The sequence below is a fragment of the Dermacentor silvarum genome, chromosome 3, assembly GCF_013339745.2.
Source record: "Dermacentor silvarum isolate Dsil-2018 chromosome 3, BIME_Dsil_1.4, whole genome shotgun sequence".
In the NCBI taxonomy this organism is placed as follows: domain Eukaryota; kingdom Metazoa; phylum Arthropoda; class Arachnida; order Ixodida; family Ixodidae; genus Dermacentor; species Dermacentor silvarum.
The window spans coordinates 164,590,659-164,611,861 of NC_051156.1; the positions used below are offsets into that span (position 1 = coordinate 164,590,659).

Consider the following 21,203-nt stretch of genomic DNA (forward strand, 5'->3'; position numbering starts at 1 on the left):
TACGCTAACAATACATTTAGTTAGTCGTTCTTTCCGCGAGCTGTTCGTGACTGGAATGCCTTATCACACGTTTAGCGCACGTTGGCAAATTTGTTGAACTTGCTGGCCAAACTGTACTGCCAGCAACGAGTAAGTGATGGTATCATTATTGTGTTTATCATTATTTTATTTGCCCAGGTAAATTGGAAATCTGGGATGTGATATTGTGGATGATGTTATCAATTTTATATCTCATGTGCTTGTCTCTCTTTTTTTCTCTTGCAGTGCATAGTATGTGACTGAAATAAGTTAATTAGGCATTATTATGTTGCCGTACTCAATGCTGTTAACATAGGTTCAATACGTTTAACATGTTTTAGTTACCTTATTGTATACTTACGTGAATGACTGTACCACAGTATTGACAGACACTTCTAACCCACTCCTGTAAAAATCCCTGATTGGATTGACAGTATCAGAAAATAAATAAATCTCCCCACAACGCAACTAATAATTGCCCATACTTTTACCGCACTTCACATTTGGTGACTCCACCTCCCCATTCTCGAGAAGAACAATAGTTCGAATAGCGGCATCGATGTAGAAAATATTATGCGTGTTAAATAATCCCACGGGTTATCTAGCTATTCTTTGACATATACTCTTCTTCTTTCTGGGGTTTTACGTGCCAAAACCAGTTCTGATTATGAGGCACGCCGTAGTGGAGGGCTCCGGAATAATTTCGACCACCTGGGGTTCTTTAACGTGCTTGACATATACTCGGAAGTGTACTAATTTATTCATGCAACTGATATAACCCAATGAAATTGTGTCAGTGCGATGCTACTAATGGTCTCAGCGTTTTCAGGCTGGCACGCAATGCCAGTGAGTCACAAAGAACAATATTAGAAATTGCGAAAGACTGTACTTTATAAATGAGAAAATACTTTATATGACATTTTTATTCCATTCCAAACAATTGAGGTGTCTTTCTCTATGCTTGTTTCATATAAACATACTACGTTGGTAGTCGTCACACCCCTTTCACCGGTATTATTATCGCTCCTCTCACTGCTCCGTTGTCGACGAGGTACCGTCGGTTGTGGTGGTCGTGGTGGTTGCTAGTTCATAGCACGTACCGTTCGCGTAGTCGACATTTTCGGCTTCTCTGATGATACATAAACAGCCTGGAGGGCAACCACTTGTCACTCTAAATCCGAGGTGGTTGGGCCTACGTTGGCATGTCTAGATGAACGAATAAGATTTGAAAAGTTAATTATTGTGGGCAAATAATGAGTGGCACAGAAAGAATGTGGTTATGTACATTTTACACCACCTAGAAAAAAGCACTCGAATTTTTCTACGCAAATTTATTTCTCGTTCACTTCATTCAATGTACTCAAATTTAGTGTATGTGGCATTCATCCTTTTTAGCGTCGTATTCCTATTCATTTTACATAATTTTTACTGTGGATATGTGTAATAATGTTTAGGAACCATTTAATCAGGCAAATTGATTGAAATAATGCATTCAAAGATAGGTTGGATGGACCAGGCAGCACGATGACCTTGTGTACATAGGGCTGCAGGATAATCGCATAAATCGGAATGCAGCCGACTCGTTTGCCACGGCCACAGACGAGCTACCTTCCGTGTTACTACTGACAATACGTCGAACGATGAAAACTATACAATCAGAGCCGAGATCCCGTCATTAACGGGTCGTGTGTTTGTTATGTGCCCTGCGATTTTCGCATTTGGCTTGACACCCTGTCATGGAACACATGGAAACAATGCGATTTCTCCTTGCACCCACCCCCCTTCCGTAAATCCCGGAAATATGAGGTGGTTCTTCGACAACTTTTCGGTTTCCGACACCATCGATCTGCAACCTAATAAGACCAGAATAAGTGGCGAACTGCACTGAAAAGAAGCCGTCTTTTTGCGATGTTTACTCGGAAGCCCGCTCGACGGCCCTGTCACCTCCTGCAGCTCTAAATTTCATTTATTGTTCAAGTGAAAGTTATATTCAATACAACCGTTTTAAAGGCTGCCGTTGTTCATCCAGACCTACTTCCCTTTCGTGTGCGTAAGCCAGAATTATCCGTTTGCTTTCGCAAAACTTGATGCCTGGGTATTTATGGTTATGTTAAACCAGACTTGGGAAGTACTGGCGTGCTTTAACGCATAATGTTTGCAAAGGCCATAATGAACCATCATCTTTAAACTTCGGCTTATGATGATGATGATGATTTATTGGCATCCCCTTTAAAACGGGGCGGTGACAAATTGACGCCAAGCCTGCTTGAGTTACTCAGGTATGTTATAGATATTTTTCATTCTAACATTTTGTATACATCTCTTTAATGTTGCTTTTTTTTTCCTTCCGCATAACCTCTAGCTACTTTGTACCGCTACCTATGCCTGTAACGCATCCAGCCGTATCATACTCTAAACGTCTCTTGCTTATCTGATAGCTGCCCAGCTGATGCATCCGTCTACTTTAAATCCAAGGGCTTCAGGAAGGTGTACTACGGGTCCCACCCTTCGCATTCTCTTAGGCTGTACTGAGTGGTCTCCGGCTTTTTGCAGCAGCATACACATGCCTCACCTTGTCGCGAGTATTTGCTCCAAAGGAAAGCTTTGTATGGCAAGGCGTAACGAAAAGGCGCCTGGTAGTCGCCTGTCCACAGAAAACTGTCATCATCAGCATTGGCTCGAGCGTCGTCGTCTTCTTCCGCAGTTGGCTTTTTGGCGCCTCTCGGCTTGCGCTCGCGCTGCTGCCACTGCTCCCGCGTTCGTAGTCGTCTTCTTCCGCAGATGGCGGTGTTGCCGCTCATCATTCCAGCGTAGACTTTCACTTCTCTTCTGTCGTCGTAAAGGGGAGGCCACATTTACGGGGGTACGAGCCATTGCTTAAGGGGGCATGAGCCATTCATTGTCTTACCTAACGGACCGATTTTTTAAGCAATTTAATTTCGAAGAATCGCAAGCTGCAATGGCGTGCGAAAGCTGCTAACCACGCCGCCGAGCAAACTCGTGACATCGAACTCAAGCGACAGCGGCGGACTGCGGGCATACCACCATTGACGTGGTTCTCTCCCTCGCAGCCGAACGTGTGTGTAACCTCATTAAGAAACACAAAGACGTAACCAATAATTGAGAAATGTTAATGAAACGTCGGGATTAGCCCAGTGATAAACACCGGGGCCACAAAGTGTCTGTAAATATCTTGCATTGTCCGTTAGTAGCACAATGTCGTCCGCATACATCAGCGCGGGGACTTTCCGTTGCACCGTTTGCCCATTACGCATGTATGATAAGTGAAACCCTAGTTCACTGTTTTCCAGTCATCTTTCTATGCCCTTAACATAAAGCATAAACAACAATAGAGACAGCGGATAGACTTGCTTCATTCCTTGGCGAATTTCCTTTACTTCATTAGATTTTCAACCTCCCATACAATTTGTAGTCGGATGTCTTTATATCTCCCTCAGGAGTTCCGCGATATCGTCATCTATCCCATCGTGCTTGAAAATACACCATAAAAATTCCCTGTCTACCTTGCCGTAGACTCTCTTAACATCTAAAAATAGTATCCGTCAAGGTCTATTTTGAGCTACTGAAACCATAATGCACCGAGCTAGTGCAAACATATTATCTTCTAAGGGTCTGCCTGGTCTCAACCCATTCGTTAGTTCACCCACTACCTAATTTTCCCCCACCTTTTTCTTCCATAGTTCTGATTTTCTGGCTTGCATTGACGTTACCATGCACTTCAGTGCCCCCAAGATAATTTCCAATAGAATCAGGACAGCACTTGACTTCAGTCAAGCAAGAGAACAGGCTGACTTCAGGATTAGATATTCTGCGATGGATCATATTCATGCCATCAATCAGGTAATCGAGAGATCCGCGGAGTACAATCAACCTCTCTATATGGCTTTCATAGATTATGAAGAGGCATTTGATTCAGTAGAGATACCATCAGTCATAGGGGCATTGCGTAATCGAGGAGTACAGGAGGCATACGTGAATACCTTGGCAAATATCTACAACTATTCCACAGCTACTTTGGTTCTCCACAAGAAAAGTAGAAAGTTACCTATCAAGAAAGGGGTCAGGCAAGGAGACACAATCTCTCCAATGTTATTCACTGCATGCTAAGAAGTATTCTAGCTCTAGGACTGGGAAGGCTTAGGAGTGAGGATCAACGGCGAATATCTTAGCCATCTTCGGTTTGCAGATGACATTGTCCTATTCAGCAACAATGGCGACGAATTACGACAAATTATTGAGGACCTTTACCGAGAAAGTGTAAGAGTGGGGTTTAAGATTAACATGCAGAAGACAAAGATAATGTTCAATAGCCTGGCAAGAAAACAAGAATTCAGGATTGCCAGTCAGCCTCTAGAGTCCGTAAAGGAGTACGTTTATCTAGGTCAATTACTCACAGGGGACCCTGATTATGCGAAGGAAATTTACAGAACAATAAAATTGGGTTGGAGTGCACACGGCAGGTATTACGATATCCTGACTGGGAGCTTACCACTGTCGTTGAAAAGAAAAGTGTACAATCATTGCATTCTACCGGTGCTAACATACGGGGCAGAAACTTGGAGGTTAAAGTATCTCGAGAACAAGTTAAGGACCGCACAAAGAGCGATGGAATGAAACATGTTAGGCCAAACTTTGACAGACAGGGAGAGAGCGGTATGCATCAGAGAGCAACGGGGATAGCCGATATTCTAGTTGACATTAAGAGGGTAAAATGGAGCTGGGCAGGCCATGTAAGGCATAAGATCGATAACCGGTGAACCACTAGAGTTACAGAATGGATACCAAGAGAAGGGAAGCGTAGTCGAGGATGGCAGAAAACTCGATGGGGTGATGAAGTTAGCAAATTTGCAGGCCCAAATTGGAATCAGCTAGCGCAAGGTAGCGGTAATTAGAGATCGCAGGGAGAGGCCGTCGTCCTGCAGTGCACATAAATATGGGGTGATGATGATGATTATGATGATGCTGATTGGTATTTCATCGGGTCCTGCGGCCGGGGTATTAAGAACATTTTCTTCTGCTTTTTCCCAGTAAAAGGTTTATAGGCTATATTTTTATCTCTCGGGCTTCTCTGTACTTGCTGGATCTGTTTTGAGTCTAATCTACGATTGCTTTTGTGCTGAAGTTAACCCTAATAACGTCTTTGATGTACCGCAGCGCATCGTCTCCTTTGAAGATGTTACCGTCTTCATCCCTTACAACCGTCTCACTCGCCACCCTTTTCTTTTCTCGGTATTTCTTCCATGTAAGGAGCACCTCTTCTTCGTGTATACCCAACTTTTTGGCTTCTCAGTGATCCCTGGACGACTGCTTAAGCTCTTCTATAGCTTGCTTTATTTCCATGTTCTCCCACTTATGTGGTTTCCACTTTCCAATCCAAGAATTCTTTTGCCGTGTCTCTCTTATTATGTCATGCTGCGCCGCGTCTACCAATTCTTTATATTTCCAGAGTGTTGTAGGAAATGCCTCAATTTTCCTATATATCTATTGCGAACTCTGTTATTTTATTTTAATTCATTCTTTTTTTTGAAATTATGATGCTATTTGTTCGTGCATTGGGTTAGCATCTCTCCCAAATGTTAAGCTCCATAACACACCCATAACGTACCCTTATCCTCACCAATTAAAAACAAGGTGCCTCGCTGAGTTTGCCAAGACACCGGGCAAGTCTACGACGCACCACTTGTAAGGTATGAAAGAAAGAAGGAAAACGAGTATTCAGAATGCCTACAGAAACGAGAATGCCTATATTTACCCCACTTCTCTTGTTTCCGCAAGGGTAGCGGGGAAAGTTTGTAACTCTTGGTTTACTTTGTAAAACGCCACTATAAAGGCACGAAACAAGAGATTAGCAACATCCTTTTAGCCGCTCTAATAGTCAGTTGCTTCAAAATTTACCTTAACAACACTTCTCATACTCTACACATATCTTCTAAATTTAAAGTCGGTGAGTTATGTAGTGGCACTGTGAAAGCGTGCATACCTAGTTTTCGAGCGTTGCTAGTCGCATGGAGAGGCCGGATCTCTTTATTATGCAGTTCCAACGTCCTGTGAGAATGCTGAAATGCTCTCCGCGATGCTCTTTTCATGTAACTGTTTTAATCTTAAATGTGTTCGCGTTATGTAATTTTACAATAACAAAAAATATCACGTTACGATATGCATATGCTCGTTCATGTCTTGCGTGATGTGACATTTCTTGTGTTGAAGCAATACACGGTAATGAGTCAAGTTATTTTTTTAATCCCCAAACAAAGTGAATGATCGCAATTGCTTCACATTCGTGTATGTCCATACCTGCGATGGCTTCCAGCCATCAGAATCTCGAGACCGCGACGCTGCTGGTCTCGCGAGGCAGATATAATATACAGTATGGAGAAGTGTGAAACCGAAAGGTTGACGTGTAATGCGTCTGTATGCATTGCAAGGACATCCTAAATATCAGCTTTTAATCAAGATGTTGTAAGTTGTCCTTTGAGGTAGCAGTGATCTATGCAAAAATCATTTGGTCACGCTTAAACCAGTCCTACTACCAAGCGCTTCTTCCTTGAACCACTCTAAGCCAAAGTGACAGCTGTTTCTATTGCAAATGCGCTTAGGTGCCAATTTTTTTCCTCACCACTCCACTCCTATGCGAGCGCGACAGCTGTGTGAGACGCTTTGAAGCGTCTGAAGTTTTGGCCAGTAAAAATACACAATACGTCAACTTTATAGGAACATGCAAAATTTGTTCGGATTTCGTAACAGGTGGGTTAACGTAAATTTACACAGACACATAATTTTCTCTTTCATTAGTTTACAGAGCAGCCATAAGCGGTGTATATATACGAACAAAACGGGGTGTATTGAAATACGACCAGATCATGCAACGCAAATCAAACCTGCACGTGGTGTGCATATGTGTGTTTAAGCAGATGTCTCCGTTTCTTTTTTCTCGTTGGTGTTCTCCACGAGAGAAACAAACAAAACAAAAAAAAAAACTTCTGCCTTCATTCCACCCTGTGAAACTGGATGTGCAGCGAAGCTGTTACCGTCGTTACGCAAGCGCCAGCACCACAAAGCGTCGCACTGTTGAGATCAATGTAGCGTCCACGACCTCGTTCGCGCCCTTCCCGTTGGTGCTTCAACACCGCGGTGCACGTTCACGGCGTGCATACGTTGCACGTAACCCGGGTTCACGGATTACGGTTGCAGCACACTCTGCGCAACCGATCCAATGGACAAGGCGCCCACTCATCGCGGACAGATACATTATGTGCCCATGTTCGTCACGCGCGCACGCTGGTGAGCCAGAGTGCAGCATATATCCTCATTCTAATAAACCCTCCGCGTGGCGCAAGGGCGTTATTGAACTAATTCAATTTCTCAAATTAATGTGTGTTACAAAATTTGTAAAGTACGACTTGCACACAACCTGCCGACATAGATTGTAATTTGAACATACGAGAAAACAAAATTCTGTTACGCAGAAACTTAAAGCTACACTAGCTCTGGTGACAAAAATATTTCTTTGTCGAAGCGACTGTGTACACGCACGAACGCAGAAAATTTGCCGGGATAGCCATATACAGCTTCGCTGTAAAAAGTAGGCAACCTACTGCAAAAGCCACGGCTTAACTTAGCAGCAGTCAACTTGCGCATACATTGAATCTAAAACAGCTAACAAATGTTTTCGGGACACAAAAATAGTGGGAAAGCTGCGGCACTGTCTTGTCACACATGCCAGACTGGGTCTCGTGATAAAGTGCAAAGCTCTTTTTCACATTCGCTCGGTCTTTAGACTAAAGAAAGCGTGCAAACGAAAACTCGCTGCTCGATCGCCGCGCACTTATGCACGTGCACAACGGAAATCGCTGATTGAGCTGATCACCGCGCTGGTATACGGGCCACGTTCAACGTTCCGAACTGTACAGGTGGCAAATATTCGGAAATCCTGGCGTCGGTGGCGTGAAGTATCCGACTTCGCCGCACACGGCTGTGCACGCCGCGAAACGCCGGAATATACCCACGCTTTATCAGTGAATGAACACAGCAGAAACGTGCTTGCACTTTCCCGACAATCCAGCAGTGCACGAGTACTTCGCCTCCGCGACCAATAATTCCCCGAACACATAGCAGTTTTCATCTTTATTTGATGCGAGTCCACTGTCATGCCGGAGGTTCGCTCACACCGGGCGACCCCTTCAACATCATTACCCAATGTACCTCTCGCATACCGACTAAAACGACCTTATAGGCATTAACTGCCCGCTTTCCTTCCACAAAACAGCGCAAACCGACATCACACTGCATGGAAATCATCAACGAGAGCGTTAGCAGGAATCTGGAGACCTCGGTTCATCCGCTATGTTACACGGTGTGGTCAGACTTCACAGCGCTCCCTGACGCCCATCTACTTGCGAATACCACTATTCGCTAGTTTCTAAATATTAAATTTTTTTTTCATTCTATGCTGAACCTATATAAATAACACTTTCTAAAAAAACTGTGGTCGAAAAACAGCGCAATATTTATAAGTAGGAACACAGCCACTGTAAAATGTGTCCCTGTCCTCCACAGTGTTGTACTTTACGTCTGAAAGGCAGTATGCTCCTTGCTTACGCCATCTTCGGATGGACGTTTCGGAGTGGTTGACACGGCTCTAGCGAGCAATTTTGTTTTCTAGCGCGTGCGTTGCATTCAGCTGGCAAATTTTTGTCACTCTTCTCCTGCGTCAAATGCTCTCAGGCGCTTCCAAGTTCTATCGTCGGGGCAGACATCGAAAGGGACAGCATTTGCCGTAACGACATCACAACCCAGTGTCACCACTGTTGACAATGATCCGCTGTATGCTGCATGATCCGCTGGCTGCAATGCTGCAATGATCCGCTTGCTGCCGCATGCTGGCTTCTCTACAAATCCTCATTCCAACAGTGTGTCAGCCGTTTTTCTCCGACAGCGCCTGACGCTTTGGTCAGGAAAATCGGGCGTTTACAGTAGTCACGTGGTTCCACCTCTGCCATTTTCTTCTCCGAGAGCGAGTCACACCTTCGGCTTGCGTACTTGTCCTCTGCTTCTGAGTCCAGAACACCGGGACTGCCGACTCCTATATTCGCTTATTCAAGCGAAATATATCATCTGAAGTGCAAGAGATGAGTGAAGGCTGCTAGACCGAAAGGAATATTCCAATTGGGGGTCTGATTCGGAGTATTAAGGCGACCAGTCGATTAACCATTACAAATCTGCATCTAGCGTTCTTCTGCTCACTAAGAAGAGTAGCAACATTTTGAATATTTTCGTGTAAGAATTAGGAACAGTAGCAGCGGTGCCAAAATTTCATCCTTTTAATGCACGCTTGTAAAGGTCGGTGATATTGCGTTTGCTCTAATCACTAGCCCTGACAGCGAGATACGCCTGCTTTTGTTGGCAATATTCTCTGGATAATGCAGTGTAGTTTTTGTTTCGACTATTCTCAAAAATACCTGCGGCGAGTCCTTAAACGGATATAGAACAATATACCCTGTATTTGGCTAAAGTTGGACGGCATTCGCAAAAACCTTATGTCTCAAGTTCTAACATCTTGGTTTGACTTTAAAAAATAAAACTAATGGAAAGTCGTGCTTCTGTGGAGATATTCCATTTGTGGTACAACCTTACTGACAAAATAATAAGTTAGCTTTAAATCCGTAACAAAACTACGGAGCGAAGAACGAACACCAGATGAAACAAAAGGTGGCATACCTAGATCTTTAAAATAAGTTTCATATGACGGGAAAGCTACGTGACACGAGGTGCACAACAGCACTAGTAAGTACGCAGCTTAAAGTTAGGTCCTTCTTATTGGGTCACAAGCAAACAGGTGAAGGAGTATGCAGGTTTCGCCCGTTATGCTTTTAAGCTAGATTCCTGTAATGTCTATGTCTCTGCCATGATTCTCCTGATCGCTAAAGCACTCATTTGAGTAAGTAATAGCAATATGCACTGCAATTCCCTCAAGCGTCGGGCTAACTATGAGAGGAAAGAGTTTGAAAAAAAACTGCTGTCATTATTCTTATTACATAAACGATGAACAATCTCGCGAATGAACGAGCCTGAATATTTGAAAGCAACCAGACATATCAGAAGGGCGAACTACCTAATAGCTCGCAGTCAAGCATCTTCTGCGGCATTTTGGCTTATTCACACTACTGTGAACTTCTGCGTGGGCGACTGTAAAGAAATTGCAAGTTTCTTTTTTTATGAAAAACAATGTTAATACATGATAATTTAGAGTGCTCCTCTTGTTTGCGTAACCCACAGTACACAGAAAAGTGGCAAGAACAACCTTCCCTGGTAAATGAAGTTGCACAGGACAAGTGTGAAACACGATCAATGTAAGCATGCGATTATTAAGCATAAATTATGTACCACGGCCGGTTGATAAAACAGCTCATAACTAGAGACCGGATTTTAGGCAAATGCCTTTTTTGTTCCGATCGCCCCACTTTGATATATGAGCATGATGTGGAGGTTTAAAAGAGCTTTTATAGTGTTTTTATAGTGCCTATAAATGCCTATTTTCAATATCGGCGCCTATATGAACACTATTTAGCCTCAAGTTTTGCTTCCGAGTGCATTTAGAGACCGTTATTCATGTTACCGGGCAACATTGACTGTTCAGAACTTTATAGGGTTCAGCCTAGTCATCTAGTTCAACCAACTTTCGGAAAACAACCGATAGCAGCACTTGCATCGCGGTTGGCGAATGCAAAACCGCGGAGAGCAGTCAGGGTAAAGGAGAGTAAAGAGCAAAAGAAGAAAGAAAAATGTGATGTGCACGCGGCTTTTGTTTTGTTTGTAATTTACTTTTTAAGGTGTTCACTGCCGCCGAGCGTTCCTTCTCAGCGTACAAGATCGTTCTCAGTGACAAGAGGAACAATTTTGAATCCAAAAATCTGGAGATGGTGGTAGTTTGCTATTGTTTCCACAATATTCACAGTGATTCTTAGACTACGTTCTGCGTGCTCTCCAAACAGATTTCTTCATAGACGTGCACTTCAAATGGGCGGAAGTCTATTTGGCAGTGTTGGGGCATTTTGCCTGCAAAATTCCGATAATGTCATTGTATATGAGAAAATTACCAAAGTTGTACCTAACAGTCCTCATGTAAGGACATGTTAATTTCTTAATAAATTGTAGTCTCTCTTGCATTTATTATTTGTCTGTTTTTGTTGTGTCTTAATTTATTTGCGTCAGGCAGACATAAAGTAGCGCTTTTTTATTAAGTATTCCTAGCTTTCAAGTATTCTTTTTCATTCTTGCTTCACTTTGTGCCACGCTCGAGTACAGTGGCCATTAAACATGAATATGAGCAGTGTGCTTGTTGAATTACGCCCACTGATCGTCATTAGTCCAACAGTTTTATGCGACAATTTCACGGCTATGTTTAACTGTTGGCGCCTTTGTGCCATCATAAAATATAACATTTCTTGTTTTCCTGTCGTAAATACAGGTCGCGCACGTCTTCGTTTGAATTTATTTGCATTTATGTAAAAATTTAGTGTGCCTATATTTACGACGTTGGAGGCCTAAAACGTTGCTTTGCTTGCCTATTTTTGGCGCCTAGAACGCGCTTTTTTAATGCTTAAAGATCCGGCCTCTACCCATAACACATGGGAATTTTGCGTCCGAATGCAATATATGTTTTATCATTCTGGCAGCTTTCCTTTCTGCCTTGAATCCCAGTGGTAAATTTAGTCATTCGGGTTTTATTTTAAGCGAAGCTTTGTAGTCTCAGAAGTGTCAGCGGGGGTGGTGGTGTCACGCCGAAAAGTGGGCCGATCCTGGCGATAGTGCAGAATAGGTCCAAGCCCAATGGCACATATCAGGGGGCAAAAGAGAGACGGAGAGAAAGAAAGAAAGAGAGAAAGAAAGAATGAAAGAGAGAGAGAGAGGAAGAGAGAAAGAAAGATAAAGAAAGAGAGAGAGAATTAAAGAAAGAAATAAAGAGAAAGATAGAGAGAAATAAAAAATGAGAGAAAGAAAGAATGAGAGAGAGAAAGAGAGGAAGAGAGAAAGAAAGATAAAGAGAGAGAGAATTAAAGAAAGAAATAAAGAGAAAGATAGAGAGAACTAAGGAATGAGAGAAAGAAAGAAAGAGAGAGAAAGAAAGATAAAGAAAGAGAGAGAGAGAATTAAAGAAAGAAATAAAGAGAAAGATAGAGAGAAATAAAAAATGAGAGAAAGAAAGAATGAGAGAGAGAGAGAGAGAAAGAGAGGAAGAGAGAAAGAAAGAGAGAGAAGGAAAGAGAGAGAGAAATAGAGAAAGAAAGAAAGAAAGAAAGAAAGAAAGAAAGAGAGAGAAATAAAGAAAGAAAATCACCAGCCCTTGCCCTGTCAAGAAAATGGGGGTAAGCAAAGGTTGTCGTGTGTGTACTTGACCTACTACTTTCCCTTCCCTTTCCTACTACTTTTCGTTCCCTTTCCTTTACTTTTGTTTCCCTTTCGCGTAACTTTGCCTTCCGTTGCTTTGTACGTTCCTTCCCTCGATGTATTCATTTAATAAACGCTTTTGTTTTATTACCGTGACATGTCGTGAACTTTACGTTACCCTGACGAAGGTCAGATACACCAGCTTCGCTTACCCTCATTTTCTCGACAGGGGAAGGGCTGTTGAATATTTTATTTCGCTTTCGTGTACTTCTTTGTTGCATAGAATAATTATTTACTAAACAAAACCTTTTTATTGTGTTATTTAGAATGTCAACAGTAAATTCGGGTGTAACTTGATACGCTAAAAACATAATTATTTGAGGCATATATATCTTTAACTGCCATCTTTTTTGGTCTGTCGCTTGACTTTAGCAAGATATTCTAGCATGTAATAAGTATAAAATCGGCAGATATTCATTTCATATTGCGATCTAGGTTAAACTTTTTGCCTTTTTGCTGATTTATTTCGTAATATGTTTGCCGCGCCCGGAATGAACAGCCAGCATACGCCACTTCTGTGATATGATTTTCATGTCTTACCGTATTCGTACACTTGTCTACCCAACTGTCACTCCTTGATGTGTCATCAGTGTAGCACTCATTTCTGAAATAAAAAAAGGCGTAAATTTTTCTGAATCACCTGAAAATACATTTGCGGTGATATATGTATAGGACAAGGTAAAATCACCGGCTAAGGCAGCTCATAACAAGCAATTTTAAGCAACCTTAACAAGGTGATGCGTTATTGCAGACTGTATTTTGTAGTCGGTGAGCTCGCTGAACAGTCTTGAGTACATAAAAAATGTGAATCTTTGGCCCTCAGCATATTGTACGAATATAGCGTGAGTGCTTGGCCGTGCTCTTGGGCTTCCTGCCGCTTGCATTGCCTTTCCATCGTGCAAATTTTCTTTTTTTTATTTTGCTTAGAGTCAAAATTAATCAATCAACACAGCATCGTGTATTTCGCCTATTCACTCGCATCTGCATTTTTCTGTCTATCCGGGAAAGTACAACTAACAAGCACGAACTTACACCGGCTATAGCAGAAATAGGAATTCATAAATTCCGTAGCGTGTTTTACGAGTTCTGCCTGGATTCTGGGTTCTTTACGTTCCCACAATCAATCAGTTCCTGATAGCAACTGAGAAATATTTTTCTAACACTAACCTGTTTACATTACCAGGGCATTATCAAGCAGTCCTGGTTTTATGTTAAACAGAGAAACCTCTGCTTCATAAGTCGTGGGATCCCCGTTAAGCTCTTTCATAAACAAAGAATTAAACAAATTCAAGGTTTTACGCACCAAAACCACGATCTCATTATGAGGCACTCCGTAGTGAGGAACTCCTGAATAATTTTCACCACCTGCAGTTATTTAACGTGCACCCAATAAACACTACACGGGCGTTTTCGCATTTTCCCCCATTGTAGTGCAGATGCCTTGGTCGGAATTTGATTCTGCGCCATTGCATGGGTTTAACAGCACAACGCCACTACGTCACCCCGGCGGGTCAGCCTGCATTTGATCCCGCGAGCTTGTGCTTAGCAACGTAACAAGATAGACGCTAAGCCACCCCGGTGGGTTTCATCAACAAAACAAAACTTTAAGCTGCGGACAACTTGAAAGCACAAATCCTTAAAAGATCAACGCTCAGATTTACAGCGTGGGTGCCCGCGATCAAGAAACCAACTATAGATGGCCGTGCTCTTTCTCGCAGTGCTGCTATGAGACCTGTATGCTAATGTCAGGAAGTTGTCGATGCTGAAAACGAATTCTGCCTAAGCGGCCTATTGACGTGCTGAACAATAATGTCTTACAAACGAGCCTGGACTAAAAAAAAAAATTGAACCAAGGATATGGCAGACAATCACAATCTCGTCGAATACTGCGGCGGAGAACTCTCACCAGGCTGCCTCCATTCGCGCCGACACACGTAAGCAGGAGCGAGAGCCGATGAGAGATAGCCTAAGGCAGCGCCATAGATATCTTTTTATATCAAGGGGGAAAATGTGATTTACTGAAGCTTTCATGTATATTCACTGTGTTTTGGCACCCTACCTAGAAGATATACACCCTACTTAGAAGATATGCAGTAAGCAGAACAGAGAACTCAAGGACAAAACGATTCTTAGAGAGTACCTGAAGACATGCGTTCTGAAAGGAAATTGCCCGTGTCATGTGCATACCCATGAGCCCCACTTTCTGCCGGATAATCGAAGTCACACGCGTAAACGCGTCTACGTCAGGTACAATACTTGCAGCGTTATCGATTATGGCACGTAATTTCCGTAAGTCGTCGAATGAAGAGCGAGCCAAACTGATATTGGAAGTGCGCTTAAGAGGACAACAGAAAGACGCGACAAAAAAAAATTTAGCAGACCCATGGTGCCCTGTTGGAATCTATTTACAGTGAAGCTTTCCGTAAATGCCCAAGGATTGCTGAAACACGTGTTTGTGTTTATTCAATGTGAGTGTAAAGTAAAACCGAGCGTTCTATTCAAGTATTTTATAGAGGAAATGCAAAGTGCAAACGAAACATGTATGTGTAATGTAACAGTTAATCACTTTGGTGTTTCGGAGGTGAAGTAGGAGCACACTTTTCTGCGCGACTTGTTTTGGGTACCCGAACTTTTCCATTAGAGGTGCAGATGCGACCATGCACGTGCTCGCCGGGGGGCGCAACGCATGCGCAACTTGAGGTCATCTCCTCCTTTCCGGTCTCATCACGGCTATCCGCGTCGCTGCTCCCTTGCCCTCTCCACCCTCGGCCAACGACCCGCATGCGGAGGCCGGCTTCGCCCCTCAACATTACACTGCTGCGGTCGTAGTAGTGTTGACGACGCCACCGTTCCGCACCCGAGAGTGCGCTATTCGGCGAGAACGTACGAGCAACAGCAGCAGGCGGCAGCCATGGTCAGCAAGAAAGGCGCAGGGGGGCACGCAAATAAATCTACTATTAAAAATATAGGGATGCCGGTGGTGACGTAAAATGGCACGGTCGTACAGCTCCGCTTTTGCGGAATGTAGGGAAAGGAAATTTCGCAGGTCTCAGTGATGTCTCATTACTGCATGCAGCATTATAAAAAAATCATGAAAACCAATCAAAGAAAAAGAAGGTCTACGATGAAGGGAATTAAATGACTTTTAAAGTTGGTATTTCACAGAATTCCCGGAGGCACACAGCAAAAGCCAGATTATCACTTTTGAAAAAGAGGATGCTTCAAATCTCTTAGTTTTATTTCCCAAATATCACTATAACCGAGCGGCCCTCACCCGCTCGGTTCAACAACAGATTGAAAGAAGTAAACGTCAACACGGAAAGACTCTTTCGCTCAGCTAAATATTCCAAAGACGCTTCTACTTAGGGAGAATGTCATGCCAGAGAAAACGTGTTCGGAATACTAGCCGCGAAAGTTAAAAGCACCTCCTACGCAACACCACTATCTACCACGGTAGGAAGCAGTCCGAAACACTGCTAGAAATACCTTATGCCAAATTGTTATAAATCATTGTCGTTACAATGACGACAATAGCTCTATTCCTGACAGTAACGTATGCCTAGTGTTTAACTCTCTTAAAAGCAAGTGAAGCTTTCTTTGCCTCTTCCTTCGATTTTTCAGCTGCTGCTGCTGTCGTCTTCCACGCCCCGTCGGAAGATGCTTCATAGCGTGTATATACATGGGCAAGAGTGCGGCAGAGAGGAAAATCGGTGCGAAAAACTCGTTTGGACCTTTCCATCGCGTCGCCACAAAGCCCTCTAGAGCTCCCTGGGCGTGGCACAATAGCCTCTCGATTAGTGTAATCATCCATGGCCTTCCTCAAAAACATTACAGAAACTGCAGCTCTTACTTTTCTACTAACGTGAAACAGCCCCGAGGGGAGGTTGCGAATGGTTGAGAAGAGGTAGGGAGAGGAGGTAGAGAACAGGTGTAACAGGTGTGCTACTCTTCCCTTGCACCTCGCATACGTGGAAGGATGCCGGGATGGGGAAAAGGTGACGTAAGAAGGCAAGGAAACGTTACAACTAGACACGGCAACAGTTCTGGACAAACTGGACACATGTAAATTCAAGGTACGTACGACACGGTACGCACCTGCTATTTCTAAAAAATAAACCCTGTGCAAATTTGTTTAGCTGAGAACTGACGTAGGGCGTGCGGATCCAAAGCCGCATAACAGGCCATCAGCAACACTTCTGGACGCACCGCGGTAGTTTTGTGTCCACGGCGTTGCTAGAGGTGCCGCGGTTTGATGCCGACCAGCGGCAGTCCGCATTTTCATGGGGCGAAATGAAAAAAAGCACTCGTAGCACTCAGATTTAATTGCACGTTAAAGAATCCCAAGTGAGGACAATTAAAAGGAGTTCCCCACTGCCACGTGTCTCACAAATAGATTGTGAGCTTGGCAACTAAACCCCCGAATTTAATTAATGTTTAACACTTCCACCACGATACGTTGCGCAATGGGGTGCAATGACAGTAATAATCTCCTTGCAAGCAATGAAAAATATCGGCGCACACTAATGCCTCAAGCAAACACATCTCGCGATATTTGATCTGTATTGCGTAGGAACACAATGTGGTGCATGCAAGTACGTTTAGCGTCAACTCACCACTCTAAGTATTGCACTAAACGCAGAATAACTCAAACATTAAGAGCAACCATCAGCGCTCATTATTGACAATGAACGCAAAAAAAGATAAAGCTTCGCTTACATCGATTTCCGCAGTAAGTCGGATCCGCAAGATTTTGCTTTTCTTCTGTGTTAACCTTTCAAATTCACCCTGACCCCCAGGAGTATACCATAACCACATAACCACGCCCTACATACGTTTCTAAGCGAGTGGCTTCATCAAATTAATAGAATCTCTTAGGAGAACACATTTGGACAACATAGGCCACTCTATCGAAACGTCGGCCCGCTTGTCGGATGCACTTTAGCAAGGTTTATACGACCTTCTACCCATGAAAGCAAGTCAAAGCCTGTTTACTTGCCTCCAGCTCGAACCACTGTTCATTTTAACTCTTCATAGTTCAAACAGAGCAATATCGGAATTACCGTCCCGCCGAAGCCGTGGACTACACTAGTACTGCATCTTTCGAAGCATTCAATAAATAAATAAATAAATAAATAAATAAATAAATAAATAAACAGAACATCGCTTTGGACGCTAGTCGAGATAAGGGAAGAGAATGTCTATATATGTTCGCACTGAAGGTGGCCTTTGGCTACATGGTGACACGAAATTTCACTTCCTGAATCTCTATAACAGCGAATCCATTCGACGAAAATTCTTGTACTAGTACGCTCCCTAGACGATGCTTTTCAATTCTATTGTATAACCAAAATTTTGATGTGGCCTGGTGAGCGGCCCTTTAATACTTCGCCGGACTTCTCTCAAATGCGAATCAAGAGCTACAGCAAGAATACTGCCCAAAAACGACTGGCGCTTATGCTTTAAAATGTGTATTATATAAGTTAGCGTTGTCGCTGTAAATTTGTTGAATAAGATACTTGTTGATTATTATCAATAAGATCATTATTTGTAAAAACAGAAATCATTAGAAGATCATTCGGATAAATGCTGACAACATACAGTTCCAGAAGAATGACCATTTTGGCAAGTTGGTACGTATTGGAAGAACAAGAAATCGAACAAGGAACCAATGATATATATATAAAAAAAACGCGCACGCTGTTGTGCTGTCCCTGTCCTTCGTTCTTTGTGCGTTGTTTACAGTCAGTTGAGTTCATCGGTGTATGAGCTTTCGCTATCACCACATTAGACAAAATATGTAACAGTTTAGCTGGCAGTTCAACAGCATTGCTGACAGAACGAATATCACAATAAAGGTCTATTGGACGTGTCCACTATTCACAAGAAGTTCTAAGAAATAGAGCACCGACTGAGGTAAGTCTCGTTGCAACTTCCTTTCTTTTTTTCTGGCGTTTGGTGGCAGTGTGAAGCAGTATTTTAGAATCTAATATTGCAGAGGACTTATGATAGTTAAAAAGCACTAAAACAGAATTACCCGATGCCAGGCGTTCTTGCATGACGCTACACTATATTTATTTCGAATTCTTGGAATTCAATTTATTTGTATCCTTTTATTCAAATGGACATGTGGATGACAGCTGCTTTTGCTGGTGAAGTGAAATTAGAGCAATAGTTTCATTATAGCTTGGCAATAGTTACAATAACGACATCAGATTCAGGGATGATTGTTGTTGTTCTTGATGGCGTAAAAGTTTGCCAAGTACCATTTGACATTCATTGAGGAATAGAAGTGAGACTAAAATGCCAGGACCAGATTTTGATTATAGAAATTAACAGAACTTATAGAATTATAGAACTTATAGATTTTGATTATAGAATTAACAGAAATTAACAGTTAACAGAACTTTCTTTGACCCCAGAAAGGCATTTCGTGCGCTACTCACATCAACAGGGCAGAGACGATGAGCAACACAAGTGGAAGACCATTCATTGCAGTCATAACTGGTTTGGACCGTAGATTTCTTCCGAGCCACGAAGTGTTAGCCGGCAAAGAACGTTCATCCTTTTATACCCTGAATGTACGGTGCCTCGCGAATAACTAAATGGCTCATTTTTTTCGAAACAATATACTGCTCCACGAATATATTTTCTTCCGCCTTCTTAGTGACGACCTCGTGGAAAACCACGCATAAAATTCCATCTAGTGGAGAGGCTTCCGACGAGCGTCATTAGGTGACGTCAATGTGCTCGTATGAACTTCTGATTTTCAAAACAAATGCATCTCTTTGTCAGCAGAGTGAGACAGCGAGGTGAAACACCGCCAAAGGTTAATAGCAAGAAACTTAAAGTAATTGCACTTCAATGTCTCTGGATTCCGTGGTCTTTTTTTCTGTTGGTTATTTCAATGGTTCACTGCTCGAGCAAAGTGGTTAACACTAACTGCTTTCTGCAGTAAGTTGTAGGAATTTTTGGTGCTACATTTCTTTTAGACCGCAGCTCCTAGGCACCCGTGCCTCATGTGAGCGTCGAAATCTTACCTCGTAACCGAGCAAACGAGCACAGCGAAAGCACCTGGCGCTGCCGCCAATTTTATTCTATTGAAAAGATGTGTTGCGTTAGTGTTTTGTCCGATATATATATATATATATATATATATATATATATATATATATATATATACAAAATTTTTGAAGTACGGATGCGGACTAAGGACCTCAAGCACAGAAGCCATATATTCTGATCATTAGGCCACCGAATATTTGTTTCTTTACTAATATTCATTACAAACATAAAAATACGTCCATCAGTTATATGCACATCGGTGGTAAAAACAGCCATAGCCGCGTCTACACTCACAAAACAACCACCCCTGTATACAATTATTACAGTAATGAAAGATGGCGAAAGGATAAACTTCACCAAGAACAGATACCAGTCCAAACGGAAATTTTTCTCATGACAAACGTCTTCCAGCTCTAAAAATTATCTGAATGAAATGCGACTGCGAATATTCTGGAAATGGCTTTTAAGAAGGACCTTTACGCAAAATATAATCGCATACAACATCTTACGCCACCGCAATGGGAAGATGTACCTGTTGAGATTCTGCTACTTATGGGGTTGCACAATTTAATGAAAGCTCACATGTTAGCTCAGAATGCAGAACCAAATGTATCTTCGCATGAAGCCACCGACACTTGCCTCAGCAAGAGAAACAGTACATCCATAAGAATGTCGCGCGTCCAAGATACGTTCCGTAGCCACCACGTCGCTGTTCCTTGTAGTCAGCAGAAATAGCTGTGCGTGCGGCATCGCGCGGATATGTCACCTCCAAGCATAGGTTCAATACCGTTCAAGGAGTCTTGTTGTAGTTACCCGTCCAAGTCATTGCTTATACATACTAAGGGGTACTGATCCCCCAAAAAAGTGATGGGTGGAGTCGTTGTTGTAGCTACCCATAGAAATCATAGCTCATACACACTATGGGTACTTGGCCAAGAATTGGGTGAATTATTCCAAGTAATAAGAACAAACAAATTTTCAGGACTGCTTAGAGCAAGTTGAGGATTCATCATCATCATCAGCCTATTTATTTATGTCCACTGCGGGACGAAGGTCTCTCCCTGTGATATGAAATTACCCCTGTCTTGCGCTAGCTGATTCCAACTGTGCTTGCCAATTTCCTAACTTCATCACCTCACCTAGTTGTCTGCCGTCCTCGACTGCGCTTCCGTTCTCTTGGTAGTTGAGGCTTATTGTCGGCTAGTCGGTTCTGATTCATAGGGACGAATACGCATACCGAATAACAAGTAAGAACACAAACACGCATGCGACCACACGTGCGCTGTTGAGAAGGTGACACACAGAGTAAGTGCTGTTGAGGGGTGAAATTACATGTAGTAGAAAGAAATGTTAGTAGGAATAAGCAACGGTCAATAATTGAAAGACATACAAAGAAGAGAAGATACAATTTCAACAAAGAATTCGGCTGGATTCCATAAGGAGTTCCTGGACTGCGGAGCAAGTATCTCTATGGCTCTATGCTCTATCTCTATGCTCTTAATCGAGAGTCCGAACGTAACGTGGAGCCTTGTTATAACCTTTGCCCTTGCGGCAAAGCGTTGCCGCAAGGGCAACTACAACTTCCAAAATTAAATAAAGGAGTTACGACCTGCAATGTTGAACGAAGTCCGCTTGTGTGCCAACAAATAGGCTTT

The 21,203-nt window shown here is 42.7% G+C and overlaps 1 long non-coding RNA gene across 1 annotated transcript; it reads right to left on the reverse strand.

Annotated features, from left to right (window-relative positions):
• Positions 1-1,084: 1,084 nt before the first annotated feature.
• LOC125944053 (uncharacterized) lies at positions 1,085-19,005 on the reverse strand. The gene is made up of 3 exons (XR_007466086.1): positions 18,930-19,005; positions 13,027-13,090; positions 1,085-1,224 (listed from the first exon to the last, which is right to left on the reverse strand). It is a non-coding gene; the product is annotated as an uncharacterized LOC125944053 (long non-coding RNA).
• Positions 19,006-21,203: the final 2,198 nt, after the last annotated feature.